We start from the raw sequence: 17,036 nt of genomic DNA on the forward strand, positions 1-17,036 counted from the left end.
AAACCAGTTACAAACAAATTGTAAATGCATCTATATCCTCCAAACACTTGTTAAACTACTGGCAGACACAATTTGATATATTTTCAATTACTTTGGTAATCGCAGCTGGAAACAACAGCTGAATAGCCATTCAGTCAGTGATAAATAATCAGATTTGTGTTATTTATTTTGGATGTGTCACAATAGATTGTTTTTCAAAAGATTGCTGTAGTAACTGTAAGGCTTCTTTGGAAGTCATACGAAAACATGATATATTTTATTTATTTATTTATTTTTATCAATTAATATGCATTTCATTTATCTATTCATTTATTAGACTGGTCCTGTCATTTATTTTAGTCTGTGTCACATGTCAACATTTATTGGTGAGTGGAGGAAATCTTCTGGATTGGCTTCAACTAGATTTGATAAACTAGACTGCTCAGGTAGGGAAACTGGACACTGTTAAGGATTGTAATTTATTCTGTCTACTTTCCCTTTTTTAGTTGAATCATCTTACATTCCGGATCATCTTTCTTTCAAATAAATTTATTATTTTCTATTTAACTGTTTGGCAGCACAATTCTATATATACTCAATAGGATAGAAGTCCCATAAAATTTAAGGAAATTTACTTTCACACAGGTTAGTATAGAATTATAATGGTACACTGCAAGCTATACTCTTTTCCTTAAAAGTAAGCAATAATAAATTCAGTGTGAAGTACTTATGAAAAGATATCTGTAGAAAATTATAATTTATTCACAATTAAAAATTGTGTCTATATGTTGAAAATTACAAATATTCATAAACCACTTCAACTGCAAAATATAATTATCAATATTTGGAGATGTTCAGAAAGATATTTAGTAATATTTTGATATATAATTTCACTAAAATACTATTATTTTAATAAGAGGTAAATTTTCATAAACCATCTAATTCCCTGATTCTGAATGTTTACATAAAATAGAAATCAATGCAAATTTTCAGGTTTGCCAAATAAATATAACTTTTCTATCAAAATTCAAACATTGTCCTGGTTAAGAACAGTATCTTAAATGTTTATAAAAGCTTTCTGGTTAATTTTTGTTGATTTCCAGCATTATATATATTTATGTCTTTTAAAGTTATTGAGAATGAATGAATAAGTTTTTTTTCACGATAAGAATTTTAAAAAGTATAACTTGAGGTAAAAAGACATGCCATTTCTAATTTTAGCATCCTTTTATTTGAACCCAGTTCAAAAATGAAGAATCATTTGGGTAATATATTCAAAAGTGATAACAGTGGAGTGCAAGTATTTATTTTATTTGTCATTAAAGACTGAAAGAGGAAAATAAATTCTATGTACCCAAGGATCACATCTGGCTATCGTAAATATCTCAGAGCTTCCACATACCTTTGTGTTGTATTGGATATTAGATGGCTTGAATATTCTGTTTCTCTTTCTTCTTGCACGTTGGCAGCTAAGCATCAAGTTGTGATTTTAAAATGATTGTGGCCCTTTTTATGGTGTCAGTGAGGGAGGGGGAGGTTGGATGCCACACCTCATCTCTTACTTTACCTACCTCTTAAATTCAGTATCTACTACATAGTTTCTGGTTGTGTTGCATGATATTTGGAAAGATTTCTCCTACGAGGTTTTAGAATGTTCTATTTGCTTTGCAAGAGGTATAGAGGGAAAGGAAATGGTGACACAAGGCAACCGGATGAATTTACATTCAAAAGAGAGGCATTTCTCAGATCTTTAAGTACAGACCAGCCCAAGGAATTTGCCTGTTGACAGAAAGGGCAAGATTGCACCCCTTTTATATTGTTATCTCTTCCACAGAACCCAAATTTTTATAGAATTTTGCTTTCTCCCTGATGAATTGTAGCAAACAGCAGCAGACTAATTGAGGGTACTCGGGGGAAGTGGCAGAACTGATCTTCCTAGTTCCAAAACCTGTTTCTTGAATCAGCCACTTTTCTCTGTGTATTGATAGGACCAGTCTTGTGAGATACATTATAACTTTCAATACACGTTAATACTTTGGAGAAAAAGAACAACCAACAGACTACGCTTTGAAGGAATAATTATTCACTTAATTTTTCATTTGGTGGATTTGAATAAACAGAGAACTCCATTCTTTTTTCTCAAAGCCCTTTTAACAGGAGATTGTGCCCCTCCTGTGTGTGTTTGTGTGTGCTTGTGCGCGCACATATGCACTTGCGGTTATATAATGCTTCTAACTGGAAAGGAATCTTTCAGAACTCTAAGATTTTGATACCCATGACCATGGTCCTTTTTTGTTTAGAGTTTTTCCTCTTTCTTCCTCAGCTCAGTTTCCCTGGTTGCAATTAGCCCATTGCTGATCATCAAATAACATAAAAAGCTGGAGGTGCATGGCATCTCTCCTAAAAGATATTTCCAAGTAGTTGTTCTGTTTCTAATTTGCTATCAGGTTATGAAATGTCCAAATAAACATCAAACAGGAGTTGGGGAAAAATGTGGTTTCATCATTTAGGCTAGTAACATAAAAACAACCATAGCAAAAATATTGCTCATCCAGAATATATTCCTCTTAAAGCAATTATATAAAATGTTGCAATTAAAAATATAAAAGTGAATACAAGCAAAATATAAATAAAAGAATAAAAAGAAAAAAATAGCACAGAAAAGAATAAAAGAGAAAAAAATAAGTACAGTATATAATAAAGAAAAAGAGAAGATATAAAGAAACAAGTTCTCTCTTTCATCACAACAAATTTAAACCATTTTAGTAATTTATTATTGTTCGATCGTGGGAAAAGAGGCTCGAGACCAGTGTGACAGTTCAGCTCTTTATTTGGTATATAGATCTGTGCAGGACCTGCAATCCGCGGCAGCCCGTCATATAGGGATTGCCGGCGGCTTGCAACCAATGACAGGTCTTTGGATCTCCTGCAATCGGTGCGGCCAATCGCGGTTGATTAATTACGAGCCAATCACTGTTGTTCTTTCCACCTATCACAGAGTAGTCCATTTGGACCAATCAGGTGAGGGTATTCCAAGAATGCTAATATGGAACACTCCTCCCCTCTTGGTTTAGTCCAACCTATGTAATGTAGTCCTGTAGGTAGGCGGGGCTTTTAACATGTCTACTTGACCTGCGCAGCTCAGTTGTGGCGTGGTCTTCGGCCGGTGTGGATGGGATCCTTGTCACTCCTGTCCCTCTCGATGGAACCACCTGGAAGGGTGAGTCAGGCCTCTCGCTGCAACTCCCACCCGGTCTACTGGGGTCGGTCGAGTTGTCAGCTCTGCTGTTCCTGCCCGGGTTTTCCGGGCTGGTTCAACTGGCTTGGCTGCTTCTTCCAGGTGAGGCTTCGTGTTGGTGGTCCTCTGTTAGTTCCCTTCTGTCGCCATTGTCTGCTGGTAAGTAGTGCTGGTTTCTTTCCCTGTTTATTGGTGTGGGTTGTGGTTGTTCAGTTGGTTGCGTTCTGGGAGGATTTTCTCCTCCCTCTTGAGTAATGTTTGGGGTTTCTCCTCCCCTCTGTTTTTTTTAATTAAAGTCTATTTGTGGTGCTTGTGCGTTGCTTGTGTTGTCGGTGGTTGTTCTCGACCTTAGTTGGTCGATGTGCCATTTCCATCTTCTTCCATCTTCTGTGTTTAGCCGGTACGATTGGGGGCCTGTCACCTGGGTTATTTGGGCTGGTACCCAGTGTGGGTCCCCCGAATTTTTTTTTGCGTAGACTGTGTCTCCTAGTTTAAATGTGAGGTACCTGCTAGATGAATCTGGTGGTTTTTCAGAATTATATGTCAGGTGCAGCCTGTCTAGGTGTGATCATAGTTTTCTGCCCATTAGAAGCTCTGCTGGGCTTTTGTTGGTTTTCGAGCTGGGTGTTATGTGATGTATTGTCAGTAGTTTATTAATTTTGTCGTGTATGTTTCTGGTGTCCATTTTTTCTAATGCATCTTTTGTGTACCTGACCATTAATTCCGCCCGCCTGTTTGACGCCGGGTGAGTGGGTGCTGTCAATGCGTGCTGTATGCCCCGTTCGGCAAGAAATTGTTCGAATGCCAATGCCGTGAACTGCGGGCCATTGTCAGACACCAGCAAGTCCGGTAGTCCATGGGTGGCAAACAGTTTGGTTAGTTTTTTTATGACCACTTCTGTGGTGGTAGATTGCATGATGCTCACCTCTAACCAGTTTGAGTAAGCATCAACCATTATTAGAAATGTGTGCCCTTTGGTGGGTCCCGCAAAGTCTATGTGGACCCTTGACCAGGGGCCCCTGGGTGTTTCCCACTCAAGGGTCAGTGCGGAGGGGGTTTTTGGTCTGGATCTTTGGCATTTGTTGCATATTGCCACCCATGTTTCTCTGGTTTTGTCCATCCCCGGCCACCCGTAGCTCCTGGCTAGGGATTTCATCTTTATGATGCCAGGGTGACCCTCATGCAGCATGCCCAATACCCTTTTTTGCAATGTTTCCAGAACCACCACTCTGTCCCCTCATAATATACATCCCTTTTGCCTAAATAGTTCAGTCTGCTGGTTCCGGAACAGTTTAAACTGGTCGCCGCCCTCGGTTTCCGGCCACCCTTTTTCTACCCAGCTCAAGACTCGCACCAGTTTCTGTAGTCAGTGGATTTCTGCCTCCTTGTCATTGGTCTTGGGGGAGGACTTGATGTACTCGTGGTGTGTTGTCATGGCTTTGTGGCTTGCTTCCAGTCTTATTTCCGATGCTGTGTCAGCCCCCGTGGTTTTTTGCCAGTCCATCGCGTTCATCTGGTGCATCTTGGCTGCTGACTTTTTGGCGGCCTCGGCTGCAGTGGCTTCGGCGATGGCTTCAGTGATGGTGATGTCTGCTCGAGCCATCAGCCTGCTCTGGAGTGTGGGATCCCTTAACCTGAGAACCACATGGTCCCTCAGAGCCTCGTCCATGTCAGAGAAGCCGCACGCACCCCCGATGTTCCTCAGGGCCGCCACAAAATCCCCAATGCTCTCCCCTTCCTTCTGGTCCTGTTGGTAGAACTCATGCCGTTGGATGAGGTTGGGGACAGCCGGTGCGTAGTGGGTTCGGAGTAGCTGGTCGAGGTCTGCCCAGTCCAAGTCCTTCACATCTCGGGGCTTGGCCAGCGCCTTGGCCATCTTGAACACTGTGAGCCCGCAGTGTGTCAGGAACATAGCTCTTTTTTTCTGACCATTGGCGTCCTTCAGATTATTGCTCTCAAGGAACATGAGGAATCGATCGATGTATGATTCCCAGTCCTTGGCTGCCTGGTCGTAGGGTGCGGGTAGCACGTTGCTGCCGGCTATCTCGTCGGTCATTCAGCTCTGGGTGCCATGTGCTCGACTGGTCTCTTGTCTCAGAATCCCATCCTCATCGCCAGTGTTTGATCGCGGGAAAAGAGGCTCGAGACCAGTGTGACAGTTCAGCTCTTTATTTGGTATATAGATCTGTGCAGGACCTGCGAGCCGCGGCAGCCCTTCATATAGGGATTGCTGGCGGCTCGCAACCAATGACGGCTCTTTGAATCTCCCGCGATCAGCACGGCCAATCGCGGTTGATTCATTACAAGCCAATCACTGTTGTTTTTTTCACCAATCACAGAGTAGTCCGTTTGGACCAATCAGGTGAGGGTATTCCAAGAATGCTAATATGGAACATTTATCTTCTCTTAAAATACAACAAATGATATCTTCTTCTTATATATCATCTTTTATTTACCAGTTGGTCCTGGTTACTGAAGGTAAGTAAACTAATTACATTAAAATAATTGAAATTTGTACATTAATATGTGCATCTGATCTGTGATGAATCTGTGAATATGCTTTTCTTTTTAAAGCTTTATTTTGTTTTATTGTTATTCCTTTCTTTATCTTAATTAAAGAAAAAAAAATGACCAGAATTAGTTTCATGTTTTGTCTTCTAATTTTGCGCTTTCAGGTACAATTTAAAGGTTTGAGTTTAATCCTTTTTACATCTTGGTGGTTAAGCATCCATTCTAAGCCTCATACAAGCCTCACCATTCTTCACTTGGCTGTGCCTTTGTTGTGAAACTCAGAAACCGTTAATGGTTTATGCTTCCCATGCCATGAAAATATTTCTTGTGAACAATAGTTCTTCCTAATTTAATAAGATTTAGTATTGATAAAATAAGAAACTGTTCCTTGATGTCAAGGAACAAGTAGAAAACCTATGGGTCCCCTGCTGTTTCTCAAACCTGTATTGAATTGCAGAAGTCAATTGGTAAACAGGTTGGGAATTAAATGGGCATAGTGCAATCTGCCCAACACTGCTCCTCCTGCCCATTTGAATGGTCTTAAGGGCAGCCCCGTGAAGTGCACAATTTACAGTTCATCAGTGAAGTGACCGAGCCATAAGCAATCATAAGTAGTAGGGGTGCAACCGTCCCATTCAGTCATATAGCAAAGAAAGAGTCCCGGCCATTTGTTTTGCCAAGAGTATACTTTATTGAAGCTTAAATATACAGAAGTAGCATACTGTAAGCTGAATCTGAGGTTTTCCTATGCAAGCAACACAAAGGAAATTTCCTTCTCCGCTTCCCCTCTGGCTATACCCCAATAATCTGAAAATGTCCAGGTGCTTGTGTTATTAATATTATATAGCCTGAATTATGATTTTTATTTTTTCATTAGCTTTTATAGTGTTACGATTTATAATTTATGAAATAATTTATCAACTTTATGAAGTAGTCCTTCCAGTAGCCTGTGCAGTTTACTCCAGATTTTTAGATAACACTGCCCTCTTGTGCACACTTTTAATATTTTGAGAGGGAAAAATTATTCCAGGACTATTAATTTTCAAGTCTTGTGGGCGGTGTGAATTTTTACATACAAACTCAGTAAAAAAGTTTAAAATGCTGAGGATGTGTCCCTAAAGGATCAATACTTTACATGACTTGATTTATAATTGTTGTTTTAAAGATTTTGAAAGATTGGGCTATGAAGACGCTTTGCCTATAACATTTGCTTACAAGATATACAACATGGCTTGGATACTTTAATGCTTTTTTATGTACCTTCAATCTTAGGGTCCTTAAAAGAAGCAACACTTGAACTATAATGAACAAAATCACATTTCATAAAGTACTAAAATGGAGAATGAAAGTTATACACTTGAACTATGGAACAAAGAAAACAAACAAAGAAAGCGTCCTGTCGAATCCTGTACCTGTCAAAAGTGGTGTCCCCCAAGGCAGTGTTCTAGGACCAACTCTCTTCATACTCTTCATAAATGACCTCTGTGATCATATTAAGAGCAACTGCGTTCTTTTAGCTGATGATATAAAGCTATTCAACACTACCAATAATACTGCTACCCTTCAAAAAGACCTCGACTATGTGTCAGAATGGTCAAACAAATGGCAACTTCAAATCTCAACAAATAAATGCTCTGTTTTACATATTGGCAAAAAAATAAATAAATCAGAAAATAAAATACAAGCTGAATAGTCAAGACCTTGTTGATGACCCAAACTTTGTCAAGGACCTTGGAGTACTCGTTTCAAATAATCGAAGTGCTAGAGCCCACTGTAACTACATAGCCAAAAAGGCATTAAGAGTTGTAAACCTAAACCTGTGTAGCTTTTTCTCTGGTAATATCACTCTACTAATTAGAGCATATAAAACATTTGCTAGATCAATACTTGAATACAGCTCATCAGTCTGGAACCCACATTAAATATCTGATATTAATACAGTTGAGAAAGTCCAGAAATATTTCACAAGAAGAGTTCTCCACTCCTCTACTTGTAGAAGAATACCTTATGCCACCAGACTTGAAATTCTAGACCTAAAAAACCTTGAATTACGCTGTCTTCGGTCTGATCTAAGTATAGTATATAAAATCATACATTGCAATGTCCTACCTGTCAATGAATACTTCAGCTTCAACCACAACAATACAAGAGCACACAATAGATACAAACTCAAGGTAAACCGCACCAAACTTGACTGCAGGAAATACAACTTCAGCAACAGAGAGGTCAAAGTCTGGAATACTCTACCTGACTCCGTGGTTTCTTCCCCAAACCCCAAAAACTTTAACCTTAGACTGTCTACTATTGACCTCACCCCTTTCCTAAGAGGTCTGTAGGGGTGCTGATGATGTTCAAGTGATGCTCCAGATGTTTTGGGATTTCACTCAAGGCTCCTTTGTGGTGGTGCTCAAGTGGTGCTACTTTTGCTTTCTTTTGCCACAATTGTTCTATTTCTAATTGCAAGTTTTGTATTTTGTTATCTCCTCCAGTTCTGTTGTGGTTCTCTGGAAGCAGGTGCAGATGGTTGAGGTCTCTGAGAACAAGGACTCAGATGAGGGGCCTGCTTGTGATGCAGGGATGGGGCCAGGACTATGAGAGTGGGGTGCTGCTTTTGGAGCTTGTGGAGTCTGGCAGCAGTGATGCAGAGGACCCCGAGGAGCATGTGCGCACAGGGCTGCTCAAAGGAAAGAGCAGCTGCAGGGTGACTCGGGAGTAAGCCTGCAAGGTGATGGACCCTCCCATAAGGGATAAAAGCCAGCCCTCAGGGGTTGGGTTCTTTGCAGGAAGCAAAGAAGTTCTTTCAACTCCAAGTTCTTGTGGAGGTCCTGTCTATTCTGGCTTGTTTTCTGAGACTTTTGGTTTTGGATATTTCTCTGCAATTAATCTTCTGTTCTTGGCAGCCTTGGCAACCTTGAAAGGGCTTGCTTTTATTTGGGACAATTAGTTTTAATGACTCTTTGCTGTGAATGAACAGAATTCACAGAGACGCATGAAAAAGGTTTGCTTTTATATATACTTTGTGTTTATTTGATTTGAACAAGGCTTGGGTCAGAACAAGTTCTTTCTCTTATTATCATTACTATTTATTATTATTTAAAAGGAAGACTTTAATTGTATTATGACAAGAATTTTTCTCTTCCCCGTATGGTACTCTAGTTTTATCTAGTGTTTCTTTGTATGTGTTTAATTATACTATTTGGATTCAAATAGCTTTAATGTTGCTCATTCAATTAAATAAGTCTCACACACACATTTATGATTGAGAGCTATTTCCCAATAGGCCTTTATTTCACATTTTAGCTGACATTTAGATAACTAAATAGCACATGAGAAGAATGGCAGTCAAACCAGTCTACAGAAGTCAAAGCAGAATCCTAAAATTGCTGAAGTACATTCACCCTCACATATTCATGCTACAGGAGTATATTTTCTTGCTAGTGTAGTTCATGATGTGTTGAAGGTGAGCAACAATACTGATGGGGCACAAAGGTAATCAATTTGTCTGTAATGTAGTTACACACATAATTCTGAAAGACTTAAGGAAACAGATGCCATACATGTCTTACAACAGATGTAAGAGAAATAGAGTAGGAATAGACAGCTGGTTGTTTCATGTCAGCAGAGGAATTGGCTTCAGGAGGGATCTCAATAGTGGTGAAGTTACCCTGACAAGAACTACAGTGGTGATCTGGCCCTCAAATAAATCCAGTTTGACACTCCTGCATTATAAAGTATATAGTGGTGATATAGAATATCATATAGCTATATTATTATTTAGTTTAAACATGATACTGCAAATTATAAGGTATTTTAAAGAAATGTTAATTATAATTATTTTATTTTTATTTAAATATATGACTCAAGTTTTTATTTGGATATGAGGCCAGCATGACAGGAGCTTATAAACAGTAGTATCTTTTAAAAAAAGGGGACACCAGGGAGAGGATTAAAGTACATAAAGGTACACAAAACAAGCCAATAGTAGAACAATGGTACCTGCCTACAAAGCCAGGAATTAAATTGAAAGAACACAAATTTATCTGCATAAATGATTTTTTCATCTCCATAAAAAATGATTTAGATGAAGGAATAGTAGGGAAACTAATAAAATTTCCAGATGTCACTAAACTGGCAGAAATAGCCAATACCCCAGAACATAGACTCAAAATTCAGATGAATCTCAACAGACTTGAAACTGGGCCCTATCTAACAAAGTGAAATTCAATGTAGAGAAAAGGGAGGTTTTACACAGGCAAGAAAAACCAAATGTACATGTACAGATTAGGTGAAACCTAGCTCAACAGCAGTAACTGTGAGAGGGGTCTTAGAGTCCTAGTGGAGATCATTTAAATATGAGCCAGCAGTGTGTGGCAGGAGCCAAAAAAGCCAATGCAATCCTAGGTTGAATTAACAGAATAGACTCAAAACCACATGAAGTACTTCAAACTTCAAATTTCTTTCAGTCAAATGTTAAACATTTAACATTTTTAAGCCACTTGAAGGTTAATTTTGAATTTCTTCTTGATGCTAGAACATTACTGATCTATATTATAGTGTTAAGTTCTTTGATACAATGATGCAATAATATAAATTCAAGCTTGATTTTTTTTCTAAGTTAAGTATATAGGAAATTTGTGGTTGCCATTAAAACAATATGTGCAGTATTTTTGACAGCTAGAAGATATCACAAATATCAGAAGATACTTTACAAACTTTTAATAGCTAAGTTTTTTTATTTCTGAGTTAAGTTGAAGATATCTTATTCTCATTGCTAAAGATCTTTTAAACTTCTACTTTAACAAGAACCTTATCTTACTGCTTCTGAACAACTTACTATTCTGAAGGAATTTTTTTCTTTTTAGTCATAATTAAATCTATACCTTCATTTTCATGCATTTATTCCAATTCCACACCACAACATCAGATCATTTTTATTACATTCTTTTCTTTTCTCTTATTTTAATGGATAAATAATATTATCTTTTTTTTCTTTATTTTCTTTATTCATTAATCCATATTTTATCATACACTGTTTTTACATTTCAGGTCTCAATTTTCCATTTGCCATGGCCATCACTTGATAAATCCATACATATTTACTTCTGTAAACCTAACTTTGGTCAATCAAGGGTTTCACATAAACACCTGTTTGTTAGTTGATCACGTTGATATGGCATGTTTTACTTTTGATATATCACTGCTCATTCCTGCCAAGTAATACATTCTTTTTTAAATGCTCACAAACTGGTTGCTTAATTTATTCAAGAATTAGTACTGTTGGAAGAAATGTCCATCTGGGTTCAGTTCCAAGTGAGGAGAAAGACACTTGGAAACATGGAGACTGCTTGGAAGGATGGTTTTAAGGTGGACAGAACCACATGGTTTGAGGTCCTGGGCAAAAATGAGCAATGGGTGAGAGAGGGAGAGAGATTTATACCTTCTGTTGGGCTTTGAACTTGCTTCCTGTTCCTATGGCAAGGAATGTATCCTGAATGGTTGTCAAGACTCCCATGGGACAATGCAGCGGTAATTTTGTAGGTTATCTTGAGTCCCAGGCTTGGTTGAATCTTACTGGGTGATGTAATCTTGCCAGGTGCATGTGGTGAGATGGTAGAGGGGTAATCCTATCATGTCCCGAGGCCATGTCTTAATCTCATCACCCTGGAGCTGAAGGGGAGGGGCAGGGAGCTGCAAGGTGCTACTTTGTCTTTAAAAACACGTTTTTCCTTTTCTCATCCAGGGAAATATAATATTTTGCCTTTTTAATATTTCCTAAAATATTTGATTCTTCTAGGAAGGAGTGGGTGCTAACTTTCCACAGTACCATATTAATGTTAGGCAACAATTTTGCAAATACCGGCTCCTCATTTTTCCATTTTTGAACATAAGAAAAATACATAAGCTTCTCAATCCTATACCAACATGTCTCTCCTTGAAGGTTTATCAGAGGCTACAAAAGGAACTCCTAATGCGAGTTCCTTCAAATCTCTCAAATATAATTGCTTTAGTGTATGATCCAATTAAACTCATTCATGGCAGCCATATGCTCCCAAATAGTTTCTGCATTTCCTTTAGGTTACCACTCCTCCTTTTGTCAATTGTTCTGTTTAGGCCTATTTGATCACTGTTCCTTTTTGGAAAGAAGAATAAAGCAAAGTAGAAAGTGATCACATTATCTTTGCTTTCCTACCATCTTCTCGTAGCAACATGCTCAAACCTTAATTTTGCTATTGGTGTAACTGAAAAAAATAGAGCCCTTTGCTTCTGTTGGCTTTTCTTCTAAGGGTAAGTTGCTTCTGCTTTTTTGTTTTTTGAAGTTATTTTGGGACTTTTGACTTATGTTTTTGGAATAAATTGCACAATTCATGCATTCCCTTAAAGAGTTTTGTTTCATCAAGTTCATCAAGTTTCAGTAATGCTTACTAAAATTATATTCATCTTTCTGCAATAAGATTTCCAAATCTTTCATTCTGTTCTTCATATTTGGTTTATCTACACAGAGAGATTGATTTCTTTTCCCTGTATTCAGAGTTTCATGATCTACTACCATGCATCCATATCTGTAAAGGTTGATTCCCCTGAGTGATGAGGGTTCAAGTAATCATTGTATAAACGACCCATAGTTGAAAACTCCCCCATAGAACATAGAAGAGACTACCTATTCTTCATTACATCATAACACCGTGATGAAAAATCATAGAAACTCCCTGCCCTAATATATACAGATATAAATTAATTGTAAATTGAAAATAGTTTACTTGTTGATGTTCTTGAATCTACTACTATTTTTATCCTAATAAATTCATTTTCAGCTCAGACTAACAACATCCAGCACATCTCTGAGCACTTAGAATTATACTATTTTCTAAGCACTTTTTTATATTCACATTATTAAATTTGAAGGTTTCCAGATTAGGATTGCAGGCATCTTCCTTCCATTTCTTGTGAAGTGCAACCACTCTTGCCAGAAATTCTCTCAGTTTGTAAATGTGCCCCATTATTAAATAATCCAAACCATTCCTGCTAGCTATTTTAGCATTCATTTTTCTTGGGCCACATTTTTCAACAGGAAGGAGAGAAGAAAACACTACCTATACCCATTGCTTCTTTTTCATCCTCCTATTCATTGCTTCATTGTTTATTTTATTTATTATATTTTATTCCACCTTTATTATTTTATAAATAACTTAAGGTAATAAACATGCATACTACACCTTCCTCCCATTTTCTTCAAAATGACAACACTGTGAAGTAGGTTGGGCTGCATGATGTTCTGCACTGATTCTGGTTGTGTTATTTATTCCTATTTGTAGAGTAATAATCAGTAAGTAAAACAGCCTGGGGAAACTTTTACCATATTCTGCATATTTGACCTGAGAAGGTACTGTTATGTCCTGAGAACTCTAGGAGTCCTCACTCAGGTCCACTCACTTTGAGTGGGCGTTCTTCCCCCTTTCCTCATTGGCTGGTTCTCCCCAGCAGCCAGCTATAAAAGCAGGCTGCGGGGTCCAACCAGTCGCTGATTGCTGCGAGCCAGTTCCAGGCGTGGCAAGCACGGTCAGCCCTTTATTGTTATAATAAAGTATTGTTGCACTCATGCTCTGGTTCAGCCTCTCATTGCTCAAACTTAACACTGGCGACGAGGATGGGATGGCTACCAGAAGCACCATGCAACCGCTGAGTCACTAGCCGCCGATCCGCAGCCCAGAGAGAGCGATCGGCCGGCGATAAGAGAAACGCTGATCCGCAGCCAGAGAGAGCGGTCAGCCATCAAAAAGAGCAAACAAAAAGAGCAAACGCTGATCCGCTGACAGAGAAAGCGGCCAGCAAGCGATAAGAAGCGAACGCTGATCCGCAGCCAGAGAGAGCGGTCAGAATCGAGAGTTAGAAGCGTCTGTAGCCGCTTGTTAGCCCAGCTACAGGGAAAGTGAAGCGCTGCGAGCCGCAGCCACTCAGTATCAGGCGCGAAATTCAAACGGTTGTCATTTGAATTTCAAACCTAAAAGGTACAGCACAGCGCTGTAGCCAGTCACTGACGCCCACTCAGGCGCGAATCCAAACGCCATCAACGGCTAACAGCCTAACGTGGTTAACCCAGAGAGAAAAGAGAGGATTGCAAACAGCCTCTCCTGAGCTGAAATCACTTGCCCACCACGGGCACTAAAACATTGTCTGCTGACCCAGAGAGATTTTTTTTCCTCAGGTTGTTCAACCGGTCCCAGCACCATGAGTTCCAATCCAGTCTTCCCGGCGTTCAAGCCAGACGAGGAGAAGTGGGAATCGTATAAGAACCGCTTTAATCATTATATCGATGTTGTTGGCCTGGCGGATGCGGGGGAACATCGGAAAAAATCGTATTTCCTAATCTACTGCGGAGCCACCGTCTACGATACTGCCGCAGCGCTCGTGGCTCCTCGTGAGTTGAAAAACGTTCCGTGGTCTGAGTTACTTGAAATTCTCACTAACCACTATTCCCCCAGGCCCTCACAGATTGCCAGGAGATTCACCTTCCGTATGAGGAAGCAATCGAGCAAGGAGACCATCAATCAATATATGGCCACTCTCAGAACAGCAGCACTGCATTGTGGGTTTGGAACCTACCTGGAGGACATGCTCCTCGATCAATTAGTCTGCGGGGTCAAGGACCTCCACCTGCAAAGGCGCCTTCTCGCAAAAAAAGACCTCAACCTCGCACAAGCAGTCGAGGAAGCCTTGGCAGCTGAGCTGGCAACAAACTCAGCCACCGAAATCCAGGGCCCAAGTGCCAAGCTGACATCACCTCCAGTCCACTCCGAGGAGGTGGTAGCAGAGGAAACCATCAGTGATGAAAACGAAGTCCACCGCCTATCCAACGACAGACGGCCGCAGGTAGGAGCCAAACAAGAAAACATCGGTCCACCCAAGCACATCACCCTGTGCCTAGCCTGTGGGGGATCTCATCAGAGGGCCACCTGCAAGTTTAAAGGAGCCACCTGCAATAACTGCCATAAAAGGGGACACATCGCGAGAGTCTGCCAAGCTCCCCAAAGCGCAGCACAAAGGCACCCTCCCTCACACTCGGGACCACAGAGGCAAGTATTGAACTGTCGCACGCATCACCTTGCCAAGCACACTTGCCACACTGTTAGTAAAATTTCTCTCTCCGTCTCCCTAGAAGGTAAACCGTGCCGCATGGAGGTTGACACAGGGTCAGCGCTCTCAATTATCTCGTGGAACACCCTTAAGAGGCTCCAACCAAGCCTATCCACTAGCCGGCTCCAGAGATGCCAGTTTGGCCTGAAGGACTACCAGGGGAAGACCATTCCTGTAATCGGCAGAGGCAAGTTTCTTGTCAGTTTTAAAGCTTTTAAAGGTCACCTACCTCTAGTGGTAGTTAACGGCAATCTCCCCACCTTATTGGGGCTCGATTGGTTTCCCCATCTCGGCCTAGGGATAACAGGAGTCCATGCTGTCTCAACCTCAGACACTGACTCCTTATTCGCTGATTACTCAGATGTATTCAGCGAAGAGCTGGGGTGTTATAACGGTACCCCCATCTCATTCTCAGTTGACCCCCAAGCAGTCCCAATCAGGCTAAAACCGCGTAGGGTCCCATTTGCTATTCGGCCAAAACTAGATGCAGAATTGGATAAACTGTTAAAACAAGGGGTCATTGAGCCAACAGATTTCGCCAAGTGGGAGACGCCCATTGTCACACCCCTCAAAAAAGACGGTAGCCTGAGAATTTGCTCGGACTACAAGACGACAATCAATAAATTTCTACAAGTTAGCGCTTATCCTGTGCCCGTCATCCAGCACTTATTACACACATTCGAACCAGGCAGCATTTTTGCTAAATTGGACATGTCTCAAGCATATCAATAGTTCCCTGTAGATAACCAAACAGCGGAACTCCAGACAATTGTCACTCACAGGGGTGCCTTCCGATGCAAGCGTCTCCAATTTGGCGTAAGTGTTGCCCCGGGTATTTTTCAATCCCTCATGGAGCGGATTTTGCAGGGCCTCCCTGGTGTAGTACCCTACTTCGACGACATCTTAGTCTCGGCCAGGGACAGACCCCAACTCTTCCAAAGAGTTCGAGCTGTGTTAGAGAGGTTCAGACAGCATGGCCTCAAGTTGAAAAAAGAAAAATGTGCCATTGCCACTAGACAGGTGGACTTTCTGGGTTATAAAATTGACGCCTCTGGCATTCACCCCCTGGAGTCCAAGGTTAAGGCAATCCATGAGGCACCCACTCCAACCTCCAAAACAGAACTACAGGCATTCTTGGGGCTATTGAACTTTTACGCATCCTTTCTGCCCCATAAAGCATCAGTAGCTGAACCCCTACACAGATTACTGGATAAAAAGTCACCATGGCACTGGGGGCACAAGGAAGACCATGCCTTTAACGCCGTCAAATCACTACTCACGTCAGAGGCGGTACTTATCCAATTCGACCCTAACCTCCCTTTAGTACTGGCAGCAGACGCCTCCCCTTTTGGAATTGGGGCGGTACTAAGTCACAGGCTTCCCAATGGCGCCGAGGCTCCCATCGCCTTTTTCTCAAGGACGCTCTCTGCTACGGAGCGCAACTACAGCCAGATCGATAAGGAAGCCCTAGCAGCTGTTGCAGCCGTGAAAAAATTTCACGAATTCCTTTTTGGCCATTTTTTCGAGCTGGTCACGGACCACAAACCCCTCCTGGACCTCCTAGCCGGGGACAAGCAGACCCCTCAAGTCCTCTCCCCTAGGATGACAAGGTGGACTCTCTTTCTAGCAGCCTACTCCTACAGACTTATACACCGCCCGGGTAAAACACTGTCCCACGCTGACGCCCTCAGTCGCTGCCCCTTGCCTGCCCCGGCTGAAGACCCTGCCCCTGTCCACGCTATTTTCGAGATCACCCAGTTGGACCTACCCATCACTGCCCTGGACATTGCTACTAAAACCAAGACAGACCGAACACTCGCCCAGGTGCTCGACTGGGTGAGGAGGGGGTGGCCGGGTGGCAATATTGATAACAAATTCACACCTTTTAAGACTCGCATGCAGGAATTGTCAAGTCTGCAGGGCTGTCTACTATGGGGCACTCGAGTGGTCATCCCGGCCTCACTGCGTACCCGAGTTCTGGAAGCATTGCACGAGGGACATCCTGGCATCGTGAGAATGAAGGCGTTAGCACGCAGCTACGTGTGGTGGCCGGGTCTAGACGAGGACATTGTCAATTGGGTAAGTTCCTGCAACATTTGCCAGGAATCCCGTCCTGCTCCCCCCATTGCCACTCCTACTAGATGGGAAAACGCCAGCGCTCCTTGGTCCAGAATTC

General features: G+C 41.3%; 1 protein-coding gene across 1 annotated transcript in view; it reads right to left on the reverse strand.

Moving 5' to 3' along the window:
• ASIP (agouti signaling protein) overlaps positions 1-17,036 on the reverse strand; it is a 67,008-nt gene that overhangs the window by 36,642 nt on the left and 13,330 nt on the right. The window lies entirely within an intron of this gene.

This window comes from Pseudonaja textilis, chromosome 3, assembly GCF_049901715.1.
Source record: "Pseudonaja textilis isolate UNSWEBS1 chromosome 3, rPseTex1.2, whole genome shotgun sequence".
NCBI classification, from domain to species: domain Eukaryota; kingdom Metazoa; phylum Chordata; class Lepidosauria; order Squamata; family Elapidae; genus Pseudonaja; species Pseudonaja textilis.